The sequence below is a fragment of the Lynx rufus genome, unplaced genomic scaffold (assembly GCF_022079265.1).
Source record: "Lynx rufus isolate CCGP_SWC_20201006 ecotype Redwood Valley unplaced genomic scaffold, mLynRuf1.p SCAF_19, whole genome shotgun sequence".
In the NCBI taxonomy this organism is placed as follows: domain Eukaryota; kingdom Metazoa; phylum Chordata; class Mammalia; order Carnivora; family Felidae; genus Lynx; species Lynx rufus.
In genome coordinates, this window is record NW_025814833.1 from 10,500,223 (window position 1) to 10,522,518 (window position 22,296).

General features: G+C 41.4%; 1 protein-coding gene across 1 annotated transcript in view; it reads left to right on the top strand.

The window, feature by feature from the left end:
• The window catches only part of HTR2C (5-hydroxytryptamine receptor 2C), a 158,772-nt gene that overhangs the window by 50,932 nt on the left and 85,544 nt on the right, over nt 1-22,296 (top strand). The gene's annotated exons all lie outside the window — the stretch shown is intronic.

The window sequence follows — 22,296 nt, forward strand, 5'->3', positions numbered from 1 at the left end:
TTTGTGTATTCGGAAATCCTTTATGTTATCAATGCTGATATCATCCCCCCCCTTTTTTTTTAAAGAAATGTAGTTGAAATCAGCATGACAGAATAATACTGTTGGCACTTATAGGTAACATGATTCATTCGGTATCTTCGAGTTTACAGTTAGGTTTTGTTTTGTTTTTTTTAAGTGCAATATGTCAGTATACTGTAAAAGATATAATAACTGAATTATTTGATCAAGTGTTATATTCCAGGGGAAAATGAGAGTATTCCAAAATTAAAGTATTATTTATTTGGTATCTTAAAAAAAATAATCTTTTGCTGAGCAGGCCTATACCCCAAATGAGAGTAAACCATATATCCTAGGCCCGGTCACCCAGAGGATTGCATACAACACAAACCCATCCGTTTTGAAAGAGCCTTCCAAAATTTCATGGAAACAAATAAGTAGACACAATGCATCAATTTCTACACGCAGAGAAATTTCCTTCAGAATTGTATCTTTGGATTTTAAGAAAGTAGAAAATAGGGAAGGACGATGACAAGCAAGTCATGAAAAAATGGGGAACAAAAATCTCTGTGTGATCTCCCAGGTCAGAAAGATCTACTTGTTGGTATGGGGTAAAAAATATGAATAAAAATTTACAAATGCCTGAGAGAAATCATCTCAAGTATAAGCGATTGAACTGAGTTACAAAATCTGGAAAAAGAAAAGTTACAAAATGGCTGTGCAATTTTGGTCCAAAAGGTGCTACCTTTGTCTAATGTTTCCGAGCCAGAGTTTTCTTTCCATGCAGAAATGAACACATCAAAGCTAATTTTTTTTAATTGCAGTGTAAAGTGAGGTACGACATTAGTTTTGTGCGTATGACATGATGATCTCACATCTTTACCAACCAACACTTGTTATTTTTTGTCTTTTTGATAATAGCCGTTTTGACAATTGGGAGGTGACAGCTCACTGTAGTTTTGAGTCATATGTCCGTAATGATATGTGATGCTGAGCATCTTTCCATGCACCTGTTGGCCATCTGTATGCTTCGGTGGGAAAAGGTCTATTCCCACAGAATAGAATATTCTGTTCTGCTCGCTTTTGAACCACATTGCTTGGGTTTTTGTTGTTGTTGTTGAGTAATAGGAGTTCTTTAACTATTTTGATAGTAACCCCTTCATAGATATAGGATTTGCAAGTATCTTTTCCCATTCAGTACGTTCCTTTTTTATTTTGCTTGATGGTTTCTTATCTAACTGTGCACAAGCTTTTTGGTTTAATGTGGTCCCATTTGTTTATTTTTGCTTTTGTTGGCATTACTTCTATAGTCAGAAATGACAAAATGATATTGTCAAGGAACTTATCACCTATATTTTTTTCTAGTTTTATGATTTCTGATCTTACATTCAAATTTTTCATCCATTTTGAGTTCATTTTTCCCCCATTTGTTTTAATGTGCAAATATTTGTTTACTAGACTTGGCAAATGTATTATGGTAAGATACGATATGAACAATGTGAAAACCTGGATGGGAATATATGAAATCTGTATTATCGTTGCAACTTTTCTGTATATGAAATTATTCCCAAAATAAAGTTCTTTAAAATCTTTTTAGGTGTGTATTCTTTTTTTCTATGTCTTCTTATCATATTCCAGTAGATAATTTGTATTTCTAGGGAAGTACTATTTTGTTTTGAGGTATAACACTTCTACAGTGAGTGCAAAAATCTTAATTGTATAGAGCAGTAATTTTTTTAGTATTTTACTTTTTAATAAATGCTTAACATATATTTATTTTTGAGAGAGAGAGAGCATGAGCTAATGAGGAGCAGAGAGAGAGGGAGACACAGAATCCAAAGCAGGCTCCAGGTTCTGAGCTGTCAGCACAGAGCCCGACGCGGGGCTCGAACCCAGGAACTTCGAGATCATGAGCCGAGCTGAAGTCGGACTCTCAACCGACTGAGCCACGCTGGCACCCCTTTACTTTTTTTTTAAGTTTATTTATTTATTTTGAGAGAGACAGAGACAGCGCCAGCGGGGGAGAGGCAGAGAGAGGGAGAGAGAGAGAGAGAGAGAGAGAGAGAGAGAGAGAGAATCCCAAGCAGGCTCCGCACTGTCAGCACAGAGCCCAATTCACGAACCCCGAGATCGTGACCTGAGCTGTGAACAAGAGTCAGAAACTTAACCAACTGAGCCACCCAGGTGCCCCGATCAGTACTCTTTTTAACACACATTTATATGCACACGACTGTAACCACCCTCCACGACGAAATTTGAAGCGGGGTTTGTGAGCAAATGGCTAAGAATTCTTGAGTTTTTTGGTGCAAAAAGGGGGTTTTGTTGCAGCACGGGGACAGGGCCCATGGGCAGAAAGAGCTACACCGGCAAGTGTGAGGGGGGCTGATCATTTATTTTAGATTTGTTGAGGGAGTGGGGGGTAGAGATAAAGTAAGTTTCTAAGGAATTCGAAAGCAAGGCTTTCAGGATCTTAGCCTGCTGCTGTCAAGATAAGGTTACCTTTAGTTTTTAACAAAACGTAAACGTTAAGGCGCTAAGGCAGTCATGAGTTTCTTGAGGAAGGTCACACTCTGCGTGCTTCAGGTGTCTGTCCGTGGGCTGCAAGCTGTAGGGAAATTTAATTTCAACATTTTTCTTGCCTTTGTTTCCCCCATCAGTCCAGATTGAAATGTACCGTTACTAGCAACCTAAGTTTCTTATGCCACAACCCCATCAATAACCAGCACCATGCCCCAAGAGATAATCACTGTTTTGACTTCTCTCACAATCGCTAAATTATCTGTTCTTGAGCTTCATGTAAATGGAATCACACAGTATTTTTGTTTTGTTTGCTCATTTATTTTTTTTCTTAACTCCACATATAAGGGAAGTCAGATGACAGTTGTCTTTCTCTGACTTATTTCACTTAGCATAATACCCTCTAGGCTCATCCGTGTTGGTGCAAACGGAACATTTTTATTCTTTTTTATGGCTTAGTAATATTCCAGTGCAGGGTATAATATATAACATACATAATATATATGTGTTAAATCTTTATCCGTGATACCATATGGCATTGGCTTTCCATGTCTGGCTTCCTTCAGTTATAATGGTCTCCAGATTCGTCCGTGTTGTATTTGCAGTTTTTCGAGTTCTCTTGTAATTGACTTCTGGTTTCATACCATTGTGGTTAGAAAAGATGCTTGATATGATTTTACTCTTAAATTTATTGAGGCTCGTTTTGTGGCCTAGCATGTGATCTGTCCTGAAGAACGTTCCACGTGCACTTGAGAAGAATGTATTCCACTGCTTTTGAATGGAATGTTCTCTATATATCTATTTGTTTGGTCTAATGTATAATTTAAGGTCTATGTTTCCACATTAATTTTCTGTCTGCTTGATCTATCCATTGATATAAATGGGGTTTTAAAGTCCCCTACCATTATTGTATCACTGTCAATTTCTCCCCGTATGTCTGTTAGTATCGGCTTTGTGTATTTAAGTCCTTCCACATTGGGTGTATAAATATTTTAAAATATCATAACTTGTTAGTGGATTGACCCCTCTATCATCATGTATAGTGTCCATCATTGTCTTTTGTTGTCTTTGTTTCAAAGCCTATTTTGTCTGATATCTGTATAGGTACCCCTAATTTACTTTGGGTTCTATTTGCATGAAACCTCTTTTTCCATCCCTTCACTTCCAGTCTCTGTGTGTCCTTAACATCTGAAGTGAGTCTCTTACAGGCAGCATACAGATGAGTCTTGTGTTTTCTGGGTTTTTTAATCAATTCATCCGCTCTCTCTGTCTTTTGATTGGAGAACTGTATCCATTGATATTTCAAGTAATTATCGATAGGTATGTACTCATTGTAATTCTGTTCTTTTCTGGCTGTTTACGTAGTTCCTCTCTGCCCCTTTCTTCTTCTCTTGCTCTCTTTTCTTGTGGTTTGATGACTTTCTATAGTGTTATGCTGAGATTCCTTCTCATTTTCTTTTGTGTATCCACTATGGGTTTTTGCTTTGTGGTTACCATAAGGCTCATACATAACCGTCTAGGTGTTGAACAATCTATTTTGGTTGATAGCAGGTTAAGTACGAATGCATCTCAGAACTCTACATTTTTACTCTGTCCACGTGTTTTGTTTTGAAAGTCACATTTGACATCTTTATGTGTATCCCTTAACTAATTACTGTAGTTACAGTTATTGTTATTACTTTTGCCTTTTAAACTATTTGCTAGCTTTATAAGTCATTAATTCACTGCCCTTAACTGTGTATTTACCTTTTTTTCGGAGAGATTTACACTCTCATATATTTTCTTGTTACTAATAAGTGCCCTTGCCTTTCAGCTTAAAGAAGCCCCTTGAACATTTCTGGTAAGGCCAGTTGAGTGTTGATGAATTCCTTTAGATTCTGTTTGTCTGGAAAGTTCTTTATTTCTTTTTCAGTTCTGAATAATAACCATACCAGGTAGAATATTCTTGGTGCTAAGTTTTTTTTTTCTTTCAGCACCTTGAATATATCACACTGCTCCCTTCTGGCCTTGTTTTTCTTTTGCTGCTTTTAAGATTCTCTTTATTCTGGGGTGCCTGGGTGGCTCAGTCGGTTAGGCGTTCAACCCTCGATCTCAGGTCAGGTCATGATCTCACGGCGCGATCGAGCATCTGTGCTGACAGGGTGGAGCCCGCTCGTGATTCTCTCTCTCCCTCTTTCTCTGCCCCCGCCCCACTTGTGCACTTGTACTCTAAATAAATAAATAAGGTAATTAATTAATTAACATTACAAATTTTTTAAAAAAGATTCTCTCTTTATCCTTAACTTTCAATACTTTAATTATAACATGGCTTGGTGTGGGTCTCTTTGTGTTCATCTTGTTTGGAATTCTCTGAGCTTCCTGAACCTAGATGTCTGTTTCCTTCCTCAAGTTAGAGAATTTTCAGCCATTATTTCTTCCGAGACGTTTTCTGCCCTTTTCTCTCTCCTCCTCCTGGGACCCCCATAATGTGAATGTTATTCTGTTTGGCATTGAAAATGGATCCCTTAAGCTATCGTCACTTCTTAAAATTCTTTTTTTTTTTTTTTTTGCCTCTCTTCTGTGTTGACTGCCACTGCCCTGTGTTTTAGCTCGCTGATTCTACCTTCTGCTCCCTCTAAGTCTACTGTTGAACCTCTCTACTGTATTTTTCATTTTGTTGATGGTATTCTTTGTTCTGTGACTTCCATGTGGTGCTTTCTTGTGTTTTCTCTTTGGTAAAATTCTCTTGGTGCCCATCCATTCTCCAGAGTTCAGTGAGCATCTTTACGACTGTTACTTTGAACTTTTTATCAGGGAAATTACTTATCTTTGTATCCTTGAGGTTTTCTTTTTTTCTATGTATTAGGCAAAATGGGTATCTCCCCCAGTCTTGCAAGAGTGGCCCCGTGGAGACGTGCCTTATCATTTAACCTTGCCCTAGTTCTTGGCTGTCTCTTGAAACCTTTATAATTATCTGAGTAGCCTGATTTTCTCCGGTGTTCCCAACTGTTGAGGGTGTGCCAAGTCTTGTGGGTGCTCCAGAGGGAGGGACCTCAGTTAGTACCTCGTTTCAGGCTGACTGGAAGCTAGACTCTCAGCAGCTTTTAAGGTATGCAAATATATATGGTCTTGGGGGTCCGCAATCATAGACCCTGCTGGCCCCCAGACAGAGCGATCCTTCATGACAGGTGCAAAATTCGGGGCTCCAGGTGAGTCTATGAGCTCCTTTCTTAGGGGTACCAGTGCGTTTTCATGAGGCCAGGTGAAAGCTCGAAGACGGCATCATACCCCCAGCCTGTCTTCCTTAGGAGCACTTCTGTAGCCTTCAGATGCGTGGGAAGCCTGGAGTCTGCCCCCTACGCTGGAGCTCCAGATCAACTAGATAGGCGTTTTTTCACACGAAGACGGTGGGGGGGGGGGGTGTTTCCGTCAGCTGTCTGTGCTGTGCCCTTGGGGTGGTAGTGTGCAAAGAATTGTCTCTCCAGTTGTTTCAGAACCGTAAGGTCCAGAAGTGCAACTCCCCTTAGCCACTGGAGTCAGTCATTCAAGGGGCATCCGATACGTCCCACGTGAAGTGGTACGCGGGTGGGGCACTCCCCTGGCCGGTTTTTCTTTTTTTTTTTTTTTTTTTTTTGAGGGGAGGCTGTTCGAGTGATGCATGAGGGAAGGTATCTTGCTGGCTGGCTGAGGCAAGGTAGTAGGGAACACCACCGGGGGCCAGCAGTGAAAAGAACAAAAAAAAGAGTAACAAAATGGGCTCTGCCAGTATCTCTGTTCCTGGAGAGAGTTCCAACAGGCTCCTCCCCTTCTACCAGACATTTTAAGACCAGCAAACGAATCTTCTTCACAATGGTTCCGGTGCTTTTCCGACTGGGGCTTCTGCGCTGGGTCCCAAGGCGAGTACATCCGTGTGCGAGTCCTTTAAGAGCGGAGCGTCTGTTTTCCATAGCCCTATGGCTTTTATTTATTTTTTTTTTAACGTTTATTTATTTTTGAGGCAGAGAGAGACAGAGCATGAACGGGGGAGGGTCAGAGAGAGGGAGACACAGAATCTGAAACAGGCTCCAGGCTCTGAGCCGTCAGCCCAGAGCCCGACGCGGGGCTCGAACTCACGGACCGCGAGATCATGACCTGAGCCGAAGTCGGCCGCTTAACCGACTGAGCCACCCAGGCGCCCCCCCATGGCTTTTAAAACCAGACATGGCTGGAGCTCGTCTCTCTGGTGTAGCTCTCAAGGGCTGGGGGGGGGGGGCTGATGTGGGGCACAAACCCCTCACTCTTCGGGGAGAAGTTCCATATTTGGGAGATCCCTCCCAGCTCTGGGCTGCAGAGGGTGAGACCGAGTCTCTGCCTCTCTTACCCATCTTGATGTGACCTCTTTATCCTTCGCTGTGGAGCAGCTTGCTCCGGTAGTTTTCAGATCCTTTCCAGAGGGAATTTTTCCATATGTAGCTATAGATTCGTTGTATCCGTGGGAGAAGGTGGATTCGGGCTCTTCCTGTGTCACCATCTTAAACTGCCTCTTAAAGCAAATTTTAAAGACCCCAAATATCCCCTGGCATAATGCGGAAACTAATTCTTCTGCATGTTTTGTGTTTAAATGAGAGTTTAGAGGATGAAAGAATTCCGTTGCAGTTCAGGGATCAGTTTTACAGTTTTCGCCCAATAGTATTAATAAAACGAGGAGAAAACCAAGTAATTCCCCATCCCTGCCCCTCCATTCCCTCGCCCCCACCTTCAGACTAATTGTAAATCTTCATTAATTTATTTTTAAATGCTTATTGATTTATTTTGAGACAGAGAGAGAAAGAGTGTGCACACGCAAGAGGGGCAGAGAGAGAGGAAAAGAGAATCCCAAGCAGGCTCTGCATTGTCAACGCAGAGTTGGACACGGGGCTCGATCCCATGAACTGTGAGATGATGACCTGAGCTGAAACCAGGAGTCAGATGGTTAACCGACTGAGCTGCCCAGGGGCCCTGTAAATCTTTATTAATTTTTAGATTCTAACGACATCTTATGCTTTGTCAATATAAATACTTCCTAATTCAGATGAACTGAGGTAGAGACAGGACAAAATCAGGGTCATTTTGGGGGAAGTTGTGGTTGTATCTTAAATTCAAGTTGTCATTTGGCTACTTTAACTTACATCTGGGGAGGAAATGACTTTATTAATGTCAGTCTTTTCCAAGCACATTTGCCATGGTTTATTCTTAGAAGAACATTAGAAAAATTACAGTTCTTAAGAAAACCGTGACTTCCCCTTCAGTGACATGTTCTCAAGAAGAAAATTCTTTTCTTCAGACTTTTGGCCCAGGGAGAGTTGGGTAAGAAAGATTTTGAAACCGCTTAATTATCCTTTTTGTGGTAATTAAAATGGAGAACTACTTAAGATTCTAACTGTGCCACAGGATGCCAAATATTTTAGGGTAGTTGTTATTTTGTTACTATACAAGAGACTTATGATTCATGCTTCATCATGTTTTTCACACAAGGCACCGAACATCCCCCCGTGTTGCATTAACCTTACACAGCGTTAACTCGGATCCTGCCCGTAATGCAGCTTCTTATTGGAAACTAACGGCTTTAAAAATGTCATTAATTCTTTTTCAGGAATCAACTGAAAAAGAGGCCAACCTGTTGCAGGCTTTTCTCAGCAAGAAAATAACGATCAGTAATTATAATTACTAGTGATCTTAATTAGAAGTTCTCTCAAGCGATGAGATTTAAAAAATGCCAAGAACCTCTCAGAATTTAAACAGTGAGCTTCTAGCTTAGAAATTACAGAGCGTGGGGGTGCCGGGGTGGCTCAGTCCATTAAGCGCCGGACTCTTGATTTTGGCCGAGGTCGTGATCTCACAGTTCGCGGGATCGAGCTCCACGTTGGGCTCTGTGCTGACAGCACGGAGCCTGCTGGGGGTTATCTGTCCCCCCTCTCTCTCTGCCTCTCCCCTCCTTGCACTCTCTCATTCTCTCTCTCAAAACAAATAAACTGCAACAAAAATTGTAGAACATGGAGGCCACAAAAATGAGTACTGCTAGGCACACCCACAACCAAGGACAATATTAATAAGACAGAAAGTAGTAGGAGCCTCTTCTCTTGTGTGTAGGTAAGAGTTTGGAGGATGAGGATATGGTTGATATAGTATGTACTTCACATAATTTAAAAACTAAAGAGTACAGTAAATAAACCACCTACAATAGTGCCTGGCACACAGCAAGCCGTGTAGATGTATTACCTACCGCTATTATAAAATAATGTTTATTTTCTAGGGATTTTGCTTTCTATCAAGTTTTTACATTTATCTGCAGGCCCTTAAAGTGTCTTTTGCTGGTTTCTTGTCTAAGTTTATTTATTTATTTTGAGAGAGACAGAGACAGGGCAAATGGAGGGGTGGGTAGAGAGAGAGAGGGAGACAGAGAATCCCAAGCAGGTTCCATGTTGGCAGCTCAGAGCCCAACGCGGGGCTTGAACTCACAAAACAGTGAGACCGTGATCTGGGCCTAAACCAAGAGTTGGACACTTAACCGACTGAGCCCCCCGGGCACCCCAGAGTGTCTTTTGAACAATGCTGAATTATGTCTGTCCTTCTAAGCACTTATATTTTGGCTACATTTTGCATAAATTAAGTTGCTTAGTTTATTCTTTGTTCTAAGTTTATTGATTTATTTTGAAAGAGAGAGTGAGCACGAGCAGGAGAGGGGCAGAGAGAGAGGCTCTGTCAGCGCAGGGCCAGACATGGGGCTTGAACTCTCAAACTGTGAGGTCGTGACCCGATCCAGAATCCAGAGTTGGACACTTAACCGGCTGGCCCGTCCAGGCACGCCAAGTTTATTCTTAATATACTATCAGTGATGAAGTATTCTTGATAGACTATAAGTGATAGTCAAGGGATTGAGTGACTATAAATTTGTGAGGGACATTACTACACTTTTTTGTTCTTTAGTTGTGTTAGAGCCTAAGAAATAATCTATGGAGTCTATATAGTACATGTAGTTAGTCTGTCCCATTCTTCAAGATTATCTAGGAACAAAGATCCCATTGTCCTGTTTCAGGGTAATCAAAGACCTTGGGGTATTCAAAAAATTTCAGAATAGTTCTAAATGTAAATATCTACCTCTGCATCTTTCCAAGGCCTTATTCCTTCAACCCATTCTATTGTCTTAATAGTGAGTTTGAAACAGAGTTGCTTTTATACCATATGAATATGTTTAGTGATATGGATCTCCATAAGTACTGAATTAAATGTGTGAAGGAGAGAAAGTCCAAAAGTAGCATTACATTGAGAGGTTTTACAAAAACAAAAAAATTCTCCGAATTCCAGCCAATGAACCACTTAGGTTTGGCAACATTTGAGTTGAGCCAGTTCATTATAGATAAACTAATTTTCATTTTATGAGAATTTATTGTGTAATAGGATACAAGATAGATGGATAGATTAGATAGATACATAGATAATTGATAGATAAATTGTTTTAATGTTTATTTTTGAGAGAGAGAAAGAGAGAGCACACAAGCTGGGGAGGAGCAGAGAGAGAGGGAGACACAGAATTAGAAGCAGGCTCTAGGCTCTGTGCCGTCAGCACAGAGCCTGATGTGGGGCTTGAACTCATTCAACCAATACATAATAAGTACCTGCTTTGCATCAGGCGCTTTCCCAATCACTGTGGCTCGAAAAGTTCAAATAACAGGCATGAAGCTTATATTCATGGGAGGAGATAGATAATGAATAAAAGGGTAAAATATAAAGTGAGATGGTAATAAGTGCTGTGAAGTGAAATAAAATGGTGAGAGGGAATTGGGAGTATCCGTGTGTGTGCGTGTGTGTGTGTGTATACACACGTATGGTACTTTGTTAAGGATGCCTGTACAAGATTACTTGATGGAGATTGATCGATTTTAGTATTTGCTTTTTTTTTTTTTTTTTTTAGTTTCTTTATTTATTTTGAGAGACATAGAGAGTGAGCAGGGGAAGGACAGAGAAAGTGTGAGAGAGAAAATCCCAAGAAGGCTCCACACTGTCAGCACGGAGCCCGATGTGGGGCTCGAACTCATGAACCGTGAGATTGTGACCTGAGCCGAAACCAAGGGTCAGACGCTTAACCCACTGAGCCACCCAGGTGCCCCTAGTATTTGGTTTCTGTTCGTGACAATTTCATTCCATGCTTTCCTCCTTAAACGAGAAAACAACATGAAAATAGCAAAACCTTAAGGCATCCTCACTAATGTATCAAACACCAAAGTTACATAACTAAGATGCCTACCCCTTGTTCCTAGACATGTGTTTTGTTGCTTATGTGAGACGCAAATAATAATAAACCCCTGCCACGTTTGCACTAGTTTATGGCTGTCTCTTTTAGGCAGCAGAATCTAATCGGGTGATATTCTAAAGACGTGCCCTTCTTCAATTTATTGTCTAGGTTAGCCACACCTCTTTGAAATGTTAAGAGGCTCTTCTGGCCTCATATCAAACGGACCAACTCACCAAGGATCAACACTCCATGCTCCAGACTGGAGGGATCTTTCTTCTCTGTGGGGCTGACCGAGAGCTCTCATTTCCCAGTTAAGAACCCTCGAATTTTCCTCCTATGATGAAAATACTCTCTGGCTTATAAAGATCAATTTGGCTACCTCCCCACGAGGATCTTAAGAAGTTTATTTACCGTAAGAGAATTTTGGCTAGTAGTAAGTAGCTATAAACGCCTGGGAGATACGAGAAATGCTAGAGGTCTGATTCGCTCGTTTTTGCCACAATAAAAACTCTCATTTGCATAAAGCTTAAGTGTCAGAGAGACAAAAGCCACAGGAAACTTCCTGGATTTGTCGAAGAAATATATTCGTGAAGTCTGACTCAAACAACTTAGAACAAAGAAACACTAAAAATAAATACCTAGCAATTCAGGACTGGATATTGTACATGTATACCCTCTGTGCAACAGACCTGGAAGGTGCAAGTTCATTGTTGAATAGTTAAGACTGTTAGACAAGCATAGGTAGCCGAAAAAGCTTATTTATAAACGATCCTCGCAGACAGATATCCCCAGATTCAAGTGCTAATTCCTGCTACTTCAGAGTCATTATGTTACTTTGAGAGAGGCTTAAACTTCACTTCTTTGTAGATCTGTAAACGGACAGCAAAGGGCAGAGCAGCGAAGCAGAGAGAGAGGGAGACACAGAATCCGAAGCAGGCTCCAGGCTCCGAGCTGTCGGCACAGAGCCCGACGCGGGGCTCGAACTCACGAACCTCGAGATCATGACCTGAGCTGAGGTCGGACGCTTCACCGACTAAGCCACCCAGGTGCCCCAAGGAAGACTAGATTATTGATGCAAAAGCCAAAATTAGTTGGTTTCCTTTAGCTTACTTTCATTATTATCTTATTCCAGAGTATGACTTGTTGTAATTTATAAGACTTCAATCAGATAAGTTATTTAAAAAGACTATCCTGTTTTGGTCAGACCAATATGTCGTCACTTTAAATCCAACTGATAAATTTTTTTGTCTCCCTATATCTTGAACTTTGATGCCTCAAAGGACTACTTACACAGATTTATTAAAAATAGAAAAGTATTGGGGCGCCTGGGTGGCTCAGTCGGTTAAGCGTCCGACTTCGGCTCAGGTCATGATCTCTCACTCCATGAGTTCGAGCCCCGCATCGGGCTCTGTGCTGACAGCTCAGAGCCTGGAACCTGTTTCAGATTCTGTGTCTCCCTCTCCCTCCCCTGTTCATGCTCTGTCTCTCTCTGTCTCAAAAATAAATAAAACGTTAAAAAAAATTTTTAAAAACCTGTCTTACTCAAAAAAAAAGAATAGTATTATTTCACTTATGGCCAAGAATTCTGAAGACCTTAGGTGCTCACCTCTTCCCCGCATCCAAATACACATACTCCTCTCTTACCTCTACGTGTCTCTTCATTCTTTGTTAAATGTTTCAGAAGAAGATATGAAGCAAATATTTTAAAAGATAATAAAAATAGGAAAGCAGCAAAACCAATGGTTGACATTTCTAAAGACAGTGACAATAGCACAGATAAAAAACTGGAAATTCCATAATATAAGCATACTACTTAACACTCTTCCTTATAAATTTAAATTAATACACCTTTAAATTTTAAAAGCACTTCCGCATATGGCATCTCACTTAATTATTATTATTTGTACCAGTGACCCAGTGCTGTGACAAGTTGGGTATAATTAGCTTCATTTTTTGAATATTATTTTAATGTTTATTATTTATTTTTGAAAGAAACAGAGCACGAACGGGGGAGGGGCAGAGAGAGGGAGGCAGAATCCAAAGCAGGCTCCAGGCTCCGAGCTGTCAGCACAGAGCCGGATGCGGGGCTCGAACCCATGAACCACGAGATCATGACCTGACCCAAAGTTGGAAGCTTAGCCAACAGAGCCACCCAGGTGCCCTATCTTTTTTGTTTTCTTTTAATGTTTATTTATTTTTGAGAAAAAGAACACAAGCAGGGGAGGGACAGGGGCCGGGGGGGGGTGGCGTGGGGCAGCGGGAGTGGTGGAACAGAGGATCCAAAGCAGACTCTGCACTGACAGCAGCCAACCTGATGCGGGGCTTGAACTCATGAACTGCAAGATCATGACCTGAGCTGAAGTCAGACGTGTAACCGGCTGAGCCACCCAAGCGCCCCCTAGCTTCATTTTTTTTTTTTAATTTTTTTAATGTTTATTTTTGAGAGAGACAGAGACAGAACATGAGTGTGTTAGGGGCAGAGAGAGGAAGACACAGAATTCGAAGCAGGCTTCAGGCTCCGAGCTGTCAGCACAGAGCCCGACGCGGGGCTCGAACTCACAAGCTGTGAGATCATGACCTGAGCTGAAGTCAGACGTGTAACCGGCTGAGCCACCCAAGCGCCCCCTAGCTTCATTTTTAAAATAAAGAAAGTGAGGCTCGAAGAGGTTAAAAAACTGTCCTCGCTGCAGAATGGTAGAGTTTAGATTACAGCCTAGCTCCGTCTGACTCCAAAGCTTGAGCCCTTTGTACCATTAAATACGAGCAGTGACACAAAGAGGTAGATCAAGTAAGTAGTGGCACTATTCTCAGCTACGAGGTATGGTGATAACGTGAGTGCAACTCCTGCAAGCAAGTGTTCCTTTTTTCTTTCCCTTCCGTTGACAACCAGAGAGGGTGATACGCTTATGATGGCCAAACTAATCATTGTTAGCCCAGGAGCCAGAAATCCTGTGTCACCCTTGACCCTGTTCTCTTTCCACTATCCCATCTTTCTTGTCGAATTGTGACCCTCTTTGCTCCAATGCACCTGTAGTTGGCCTCAGGTAAATTCTGGTGAAGACCATTTAATATAATGTTCTTATAGGGGCGCCTGGGTGGTTCAGTCAGTTGAACGTCTGACTTCGGCTCAGGTCATGATCTCGCGGTCCGTGAGTTCGAGCCCCACATTGGGCTCCGTGCTGACAGCTCAGAGCCTGGAGCCTCTTCGGATTCTGTGTCTTCCCCTCTCTCTGTTTCTCCCCCATTCGTGCTCTTTCTCTCTCTCTCAAAAATAAACATTTAAAACAAGTGTTTAAATATATATATATATATATATAATGTTCTTATAATTTTAATATAGTTTCCTAATTATAAAGAGTTCAGTTTCCCTGAGTTTCTAACCTAAGCTACCATGTATATAAATTAAACATCCAAGGGTGAAAAGCGCCCCTAGATTTTTACTTCTTGCCCTTAAGTGAATTAAAGAATAAATTACATGTCATGCTATTGGGATTAAATAGAGTTTAGTGGCTTCAGAAGAGCACATTGTTCCCTAAATGTTCTCACTCGGGAAGTTGGCAATACGTATTAATCAAGCTAAATACTCCCAGTCAGACCGGAATGAGGTTGTTCTCATGAATAGTGCACCTGGCTGCAACACCGAACAGTATATATGAAAAAGGATAATTCCTGGGATATGGGGACTGAACCATCATTAGGGAGAAGGGACAAGCAATGTCCCATCGGGACACGATAGTAAAATGAACTTTGCTCTTGTCGCCTCTACCGAACGTTATGGCATGCATCCACTAAAATAGCGGTCTTAGCAAAGCACGTATTTGAAACGGTTAACCAAATTTTGGTCAGATTGTTTCCTTCATACGATTTTGAGCGGGTCTGAGAGTTATTTTTTGCTGCAGATTAATAATGTTAGTATTAGCTTTGCCCTGTGAATACGATTTCAGTGAGATTGACAGAACGGTTTGGACAATTCTACATTCTTCAGATAATTAGGAGGCCTACATCCAGGGTCTGAGAATCAAAAAAAACGGCCTTAAAATTCAAATCGCTCAGCTCCCTCATTTTACAGACTTGGAAACTAAGGCTCAGTGAGCTTGACTGATTACTTTCAAAACACAAAGGTAAGCAGTATGAGAGCCAGGAGTGGAGTCTACATCCAGGGTGTGACCATTGATCCAGACTGCATTCTTTCAAAACCAAGGCCCTGGGGGGCGCACAGGTAGTTCAATCGGTCAAGCATCTGACACTTGATTTTAGCTCAGGCCATGATCTCAGGGACCGTGAGATCAAGTTCCGCGTCAGGCTCTGTGTTGACAACACAAAGCCTTCTTGGGATTCTCTCTCTCTCTCTCTCTCTCTCTCTGACCCTCCCCTGCTCGTGCTCTTTCTCTCTGTCTCTCCAAATAAATAAATGTTAAAAAACAACAACAACAAAGTCCTGATGTTGCCAGGAGCTGATTAATCTGACAAATTCACAGCGCTGGGGGTTTTAGTGTCAGGAAATGATCTAATTCTTTTCCTAAGATGCGTGTATTTCAACATGGACCTTCGATGACTAGAGTCTTCAGTTCCATTTAAGCAATTTTTTAAAATTTATTTATGTATTTATGTATTTATTTGTTTGTTTGTTTAGAGAAAGAGCAAGGCAGTGGCAGAGACAGAGGGAGAGAGAGAATCCCAAGCAGGCTCACGCTGGCAGCACAGAGCCCCATGCGGGGCTCAATCTCATGAACAGTGACATCATGACCTGGGTGGAAATCAAGACCGAGCCATTCAGGTGCCCCCATTTCATAATTTGTAAATTGGAATGTGAACACAAGGATACGTAAAGGTTTTGATTGACGTGTCAGGCCAGTAGTATGTTGCCTACCCAAAGAGAAATTTTGAACGGTGCTTGTATAATATGCTGTTGTTGGTCATAGTAAAGGCGATATTATCTCAGCACTGAAAACAACTTTCTCACTCTGCACAAATCTACCTTGTATTTCTAAGCCCTTGACTTCTAAAATATTAAGAAACATCTGCTGTAAGTGAAGTAGTTATTTATTGAATCAAATACTTTGATAGTTATTTCTATAAAGTTAAACAATGCATAGCATGTATTATTATAATAATGTAAATTTCCTTGGGGCGCCTGGGTGGCTCAGTCGGTTGGGCATCCCACTTCGGCTCAGGTCACAATCTCACGGCTCATGGGTTCGAGCCCCGCATTGGGCTCTGTGCTGACAGCTCAGAGCCCGGAGCCTGCTTTGGATTCTGTGTCTCCCTGTCTCTCTGCTCCTCCCCCATTCATGCTGTGTCTCTCTCAAAAATAAACAAATGTCAAAAAAATTAAAAAAAGAAACAAGCAAAATAATATAGATTTCCTCTCCATAAGAGGAGAGCATTGTTCAAATCCCTAGTACTGTGTAGCATTGAATCAATTATATTTAAAATTATCTCTCCGTTCTAAGTTACAGTATTATGTATATAGCATAAATTGTACTTAAACTTAAAAAAATTTTTTTTAACGTTTATTTATTTTTGAGAGGGATAGCATCAGCAGGGGAGGGTTAGAGAGAGGGAGACACAGAATCCGAAGCAGGCTCCAGGCTCTGAGCTGTCAGCACAGAGCCTGACGTGGGGCTCGAAGTCACAAGCTGCTAGATCATGACCTGAGCTGAAGTTGGATGCTCAACCGACTGAGCCACCCAGGCGCCCCAAATTATACTTAAACTTTGACCATGCCAGCTTCTCGCTATTACGTTCGTATTAAAAACACAGCAGAATGGGAGAGAGAGCATAAGCGTTGTACTATCCTTATTCTTCTCCCCTTCAAATGTTCTGATGCCTAGGCACAAGTGACAAAGAGATATGACGCAAACCCTACCCTCAATATTTACAGAAAGAGATAAAAACAAAAACAAAAAAACAATGCAGAGCAGTTTAGACCAGGTGAAAAATATACAATAAATGTCAAGTGAGGCAAAACAGAGGGGTGACTAAGGATTCATGGTCAAGGAAGGACTCATTGAGACAATATCAAACTCAAATGGCATTCTCTTGAAGCTCAAAGCTGCTATTAATGAATTTCAAGGACACAAAACTTTGGTTTTAATGTGCTAAGTTCTCCATCAATACGACATTCTTTAGATAAACAGTGAGATAAATCACAACCTTACGAACCTTTTGGCATTTACTAGCATGGTTTATATTACCGCTTATGAGTTAGAAATGGTTGGCATGAGCCATAGGTTCAGTAGTCTTTCAGAATCCCTCCCCTCCCTCGAAAAATAAAAATAATTCTTTTAATTTCAAAGATTCTTCTTTTCTTAAGGGATATTTGAAATTTGGGGGTACATATCTTTCCTACCATAATGGATGGAAAAATAAACTCTTTTCAATGTCTAAAAGAGACTACAAATAACTCATTAAATGAAGAGAAGCATTATAGACTTGACTTCAGCAGTAGGTACATTCATTCCTGATACTAACTAGTATTAGGTGGGACACTTACTTTGTACGATAAAACATATATTATAGTAGAGTATAATATAGTATAGTATATATACATATATGCTCTATTTATATATAAATATTTATATTTATAGATATATTTATATGCTTATATACATTCCACCATGATAATATTTGAGAGTTGCTAAATGAGAAGTATACACAAAATTCTGAGAGGAATATATCAGCTCAGAAGCCTCGTTCACTCATTCATTTATGTATTCATTTGAATAATATTCACTTTGGATCTACTGTGTGAAAGCACTATTCTAGATGCTTGCCAAGAGAGTTGACATTCAAGAGGGGTCTTAAAGTATGACTGGGATTTTGACAGGCAGAGAAGGAGTGGGGTTTGACATTCCCGGCAGTGGGAATGACATAAAAACCAACGGAAATTTAAGAATACATGCTATGATCAGGGAAACTAGTCCTGAGTGGAAAGAATATTGTGTCAGTGTTAGGGGAAGTTAGAACAGGTAGGAAGATGTCAGACAACAACGCGCCTGGAATTTAAAAATCCAAGTGAATTTGGACTTTATTGTTTGGACAATGGAATGCCATATTTTTCCCATTAAAACCTCTTGGGGGCGCCTGGGTGGCTCAATCAGTTAAGCGTCCGGCTTCGGCTCAGGTCATGATCTCGCAGTCTGTGAGTTCGAGCCCCGCGTCGGGCTCTGTGCTGATAGCTTAGAGCCTGGAGCCTGCTACGGTTTCTGTCTTCCTCTCTCTCTCTGCCCCTCCCATGCTCATGCTCTGCCTCTCTCTGTCTCTGAATGATAAATAAATGTTAAAAAAGGAAAAAAAAAAACCTTTTGAAGCAGTCCGTGAAAGATTCTGATTTTGATTTTGATGTTAGAAACATTAAGTTTTGCAGGATTACTGGATTCGAGTAGAGTAAGATTTTGTTGGCAGCCATCTTCTACACCTACCCAATCTTTTCTCAACAATTCTTCATCTGGGTATAGTTGATCCACCATGTTACATTAATTTCAGGTGTGCAACCTAGTGAGTCGGCATCTCTGAACCTTACCCTGTGCTCACCTTGCAACACTATGACGATATTGTTGACTGCATTCCCCATGCTGTGCCTTTTATTCTCATGGCTGTAAATACACTCATTCTTTACACATTTTCTCAAGATTTCTCAAGTCGTCATAACTGGTGGACTTTTTGTGCCCCTGAACACTCTTCACACTGATGGAGAATATAAGCATTAGCATTTGCTTCTTTGGTGTTTTTGGCTAATTACATTTCTAATTTCCCCTAATATTTCCTTATTTTTCCGATGCATTATGCCAAAGGGCAAATAGGCATCCCGGACATCGGTAGCTGGTAAAAAGCTAAAGATACTCTATGTGTTAGTGCAACCTTTACATAAAACTAGATGCTCCTAGCAGAACTTTCCAGTACAGTCATGGCCTTGGTGATAGACAGAGACCAACCTGGCTAGAAATTAATCCAGAATATTATCAATTATACACTACATATTGGCCCACCCCACAGGAGCGAGTTTTGATGGCAGTTTATCTAGCTCTCATCACCTAATTAACTCATATCTCATAGTTCGATATGACCCCATAGTCCTTTCTGTGTGTGTGTGTGTGTGTGTGTGTGTGTGGCAGCCCATATTAGTCACAGAGGGACTCAAGGCGATCTGGCAAGCGGTGGAAAACGTGAGGCAGCAGTGGAAGGACTGAGAAAGCCCATATTAGGTAACGGAGAGCATTCAGCAGTCTTCATTAGGCAACGGAGAAGTGCAGACCTGCATATTAATACAACTACCAAGGCCTAGTTTCCCATTTCCTCTCCTCGAGTGAGTTACTTCTGGTATATTTTTTTCTCTGGGTTTTCGATGTTGCCTGGCTCTTCAGCATTAACCAACAAGCCTCTGAGGATACCTGTCTAGATCATAGTCGAGATGTCCCTCGGAATCATCTGCCTTTTCCCCAGTTTTCATCATCAGTGCACCCAAGAAAAAGGAAGCTTTCGTTTACATGGAATCAAAGAATAGAAAAGAATGCAAGGTGTTATATCCAGAGGGAGTACAATGGGTTCCAATCAGGAGGAGAATTGATTGCTACACTGCCTTTGACAATTCGGGTGATGTATCTGGCTCCTGGCTAGCAAGGCACACTTTACTTAGATTTGTCTAATTTTATGGGTTAGTTCCTACCAAGCTAAGCATTGACTCACTGATGGAATTATTCAAATTTGAGGACAACTATAACCACTCTGACAAGTTCTTTTTTCTTAAAGACAAAGGTTTTTTTTTTTATTTAAAAAAAAATCTTTACTTATGTTTGAGAGACAGAGAGAGACAGAGTGCAAGCAGGGGAGGAACAGAGAGAGAGGGAGACACGGAATCCGAAGCAGGCGCCAGGCTCCGAGCTGTCAGCACAGAGCCCGACGCAGGGCTCAAACTCGAGGACCGTGAGATCATGACCTGAGCTGAAGTCGGACGCTTAAGCGACTGAGCTGCCCAGGCGCCCCCACTTTGACAAGTTCTAGCTGTATGAAGAACTTTGTCAGGAACTCTGATTGAATGTGTGTGTGTATATAATATATATTTATTCAAATTAATTATCATAATTTTAAAAGACTACCACAGTTTTCCTTAAATTAGGAGACATTTTCCAAGCCACAAAGTCTTTGATGGAAGAAGTAAATGAGGTAAAAGAGTAACAAAGAACTCCCTCTATTCCAGAGAGGGCCATTTAAAAAGAAACTTTTTGCACTATGTTCTTAAAAGACCCTCCTACTAAGTTATTTTAAGTGGAGGCATTCAAACTTTGGAATTAACCACGGGGATTTTGCAATAGAATGTTGGGAGCTATCTACTGAATACTTAGCACTGACTAGGATATATTCACATGCGATTTTAGCTGCATGAAGTTCCACATACAGGATAATGAGCTTTTTGATCCACCTTTTATTTGAGCAAATAGGGATCTCTATGAAAGCTGACTTCAAAGTCCGATTTAATGATACTATTGGACACAGTGATGGGAAACCACGGAGTGAGATCAGGAGCTTTTACACGGAGCTTCTGTGCTATTTCCTGACACCTGCCATTAGAAATACGAGCCAATTAAATATAAAAAACAATGGCAAAAAAAAACAAAAACAAAAACAAAAAAACAATGGCAGTTATCTTAGAATGTGGCCTAAAGCTTCACAACTCCACTTTTTTTCCTCAGAAACACATTTGAGTATTTCCCAAGAGCCAAACTAATTGAGAGAAACCCAAGCTGTTATGCAGCACATGACGAAAATCAGAGCATTTCACCATGAAGGTGTCTACTCGCTTCAAGTTTTGCTCAGGATGAGGCCTTTAGCCTCACACTTTCTGGTCTTATTTTACTGCCCACTAGGCTTAGGTTCTTTTCATCCACAAATTTGAAAAAAAAAAAATGTTATCATCCCTCTTTTTCATTCCTCAAGAAAAAGATCAATCAAACCACTTAAATCTTGTGCGTTCATTTGTCTTTCCAAACATTAAATGGAGCACCTGGGGGCACCTGAGCGGCTCCGTCGGTTAAGCCTCCAACTCTGGATTTCGGCTCAGTTCGTGATCTCCCAGTTGGTGGGATCGGGCCCCCGCATCAGGCTCTGTGCTGAAGGCACGGAGCCTGCTTAGGATCCTCTCTCTCTCCCTCTCTCTGCACCACCCCCCGCCCCGCGCTCTCTCTCTTTCTCAAAAGAAATAAAAAGCAGTTTAAAAATCTGAAATGGAGCACCTAAAGTGTGCTGGGTTCTCTGTTTAGTAAACATACTCTTTTGCCTGTAGGAACTGTAATGGAGGAAAGTGACACCGTCGTGGATCATTTTAATCCAACGTGGCATAATTGCAAAGTTAGATCTAGGCCAGGGTTTCTTATGAACACAAAGGGAATGGAGTTAATGGAGGAGGAAGCGTTCTAGGAATGGCTCCAGGAAGGTGCAAGGCTAAACTAGCAATTAAATACATGTTGCTGTTCCACCAGGCTCTGGGGTGCCTGAGTGGCTCATCAGTGAAACCTCTGACTCTTGATTTTGGCCCAGGTCATGATTTCATGGTCGCGAGATCAAGTCCCTACTCGGGCTCCACGCTGAGTCTCGAGCCTGCTTAAGATTCTCTCTCCCCGGGTGGCGCCTGGGTGGCGCAGTCGGTTAAGCGTCCGACTTCAGCCAGGTCACGATCTCGCGGTCCGTGAGTTCGAGCCCCGTGTCAGGCTCTGGGCTGACGGCTCAGAGCCTGGAGCCTGTTTCCGATTCTGTGTCTCCCTCTCTCTCTGCCCCTCGCCCTTTCATGCTCTGTCTCTCTCTGTCCCAAAAATAAAAATAAACGTTGAAAAAAAAAAAATTGGGGCGCCTGGGTGGCACAGTCGGTTAAGCGTCCGACTTCAGCCAGGTCACGATCTCGCGGTCCGTGAGTTCGAGCCCCGCGTCGGGCTCTGGGCTGATGGCTCAGAGCCTGGAGCCTGTTTCCGATTCTGTGTCTCCCTCTCTCTCTGCCCCTCCCCCGTTCATGCTCTGTCTCTCTCTGTCCCAAAAATAAATAAAACGTTGAAAAAAAAGATTCTCTCTCCCCCACTCTCTCTCTGCCCCAAAGCTGCTGGCTCTCTCTAAAGAAAAAAAAGAAAAGTGGGCTCTCATTCCAAGAATAATATGGTTCTGTTTCATATAACGTAGAGACGAAAAAGAATGAAAATCATTAAGAAATAGTCCCTTCTAAAATGACATAATGTTCAAATTGTAGATAATTTCTCTGTCTTTATAAACTTTTGCAGTAGCCAAAAGACATTAAAGCGATCCAAAAAAATGAAATAAAAATTTAGAACACTTTGGCTTTAGGAGATGCATAAGCTTCCGTAATCTCCTTTTTAGTAGGAGGAAAGCTGGAAGTTTTGGACTTTTTAAACACTTGCTTACCCCAAAAGCCTATAGGATGCTGACCAATTTTAAGTGGTCTCAAATGACAAGTAGTCCAGGCTTTTGTCCAACAGTGTTCTATGCTGGTGGTCTCTCGAAAGCCTTCAACTGGTATTTCCAGGGACTTGTTGCAGTAACATAAATGT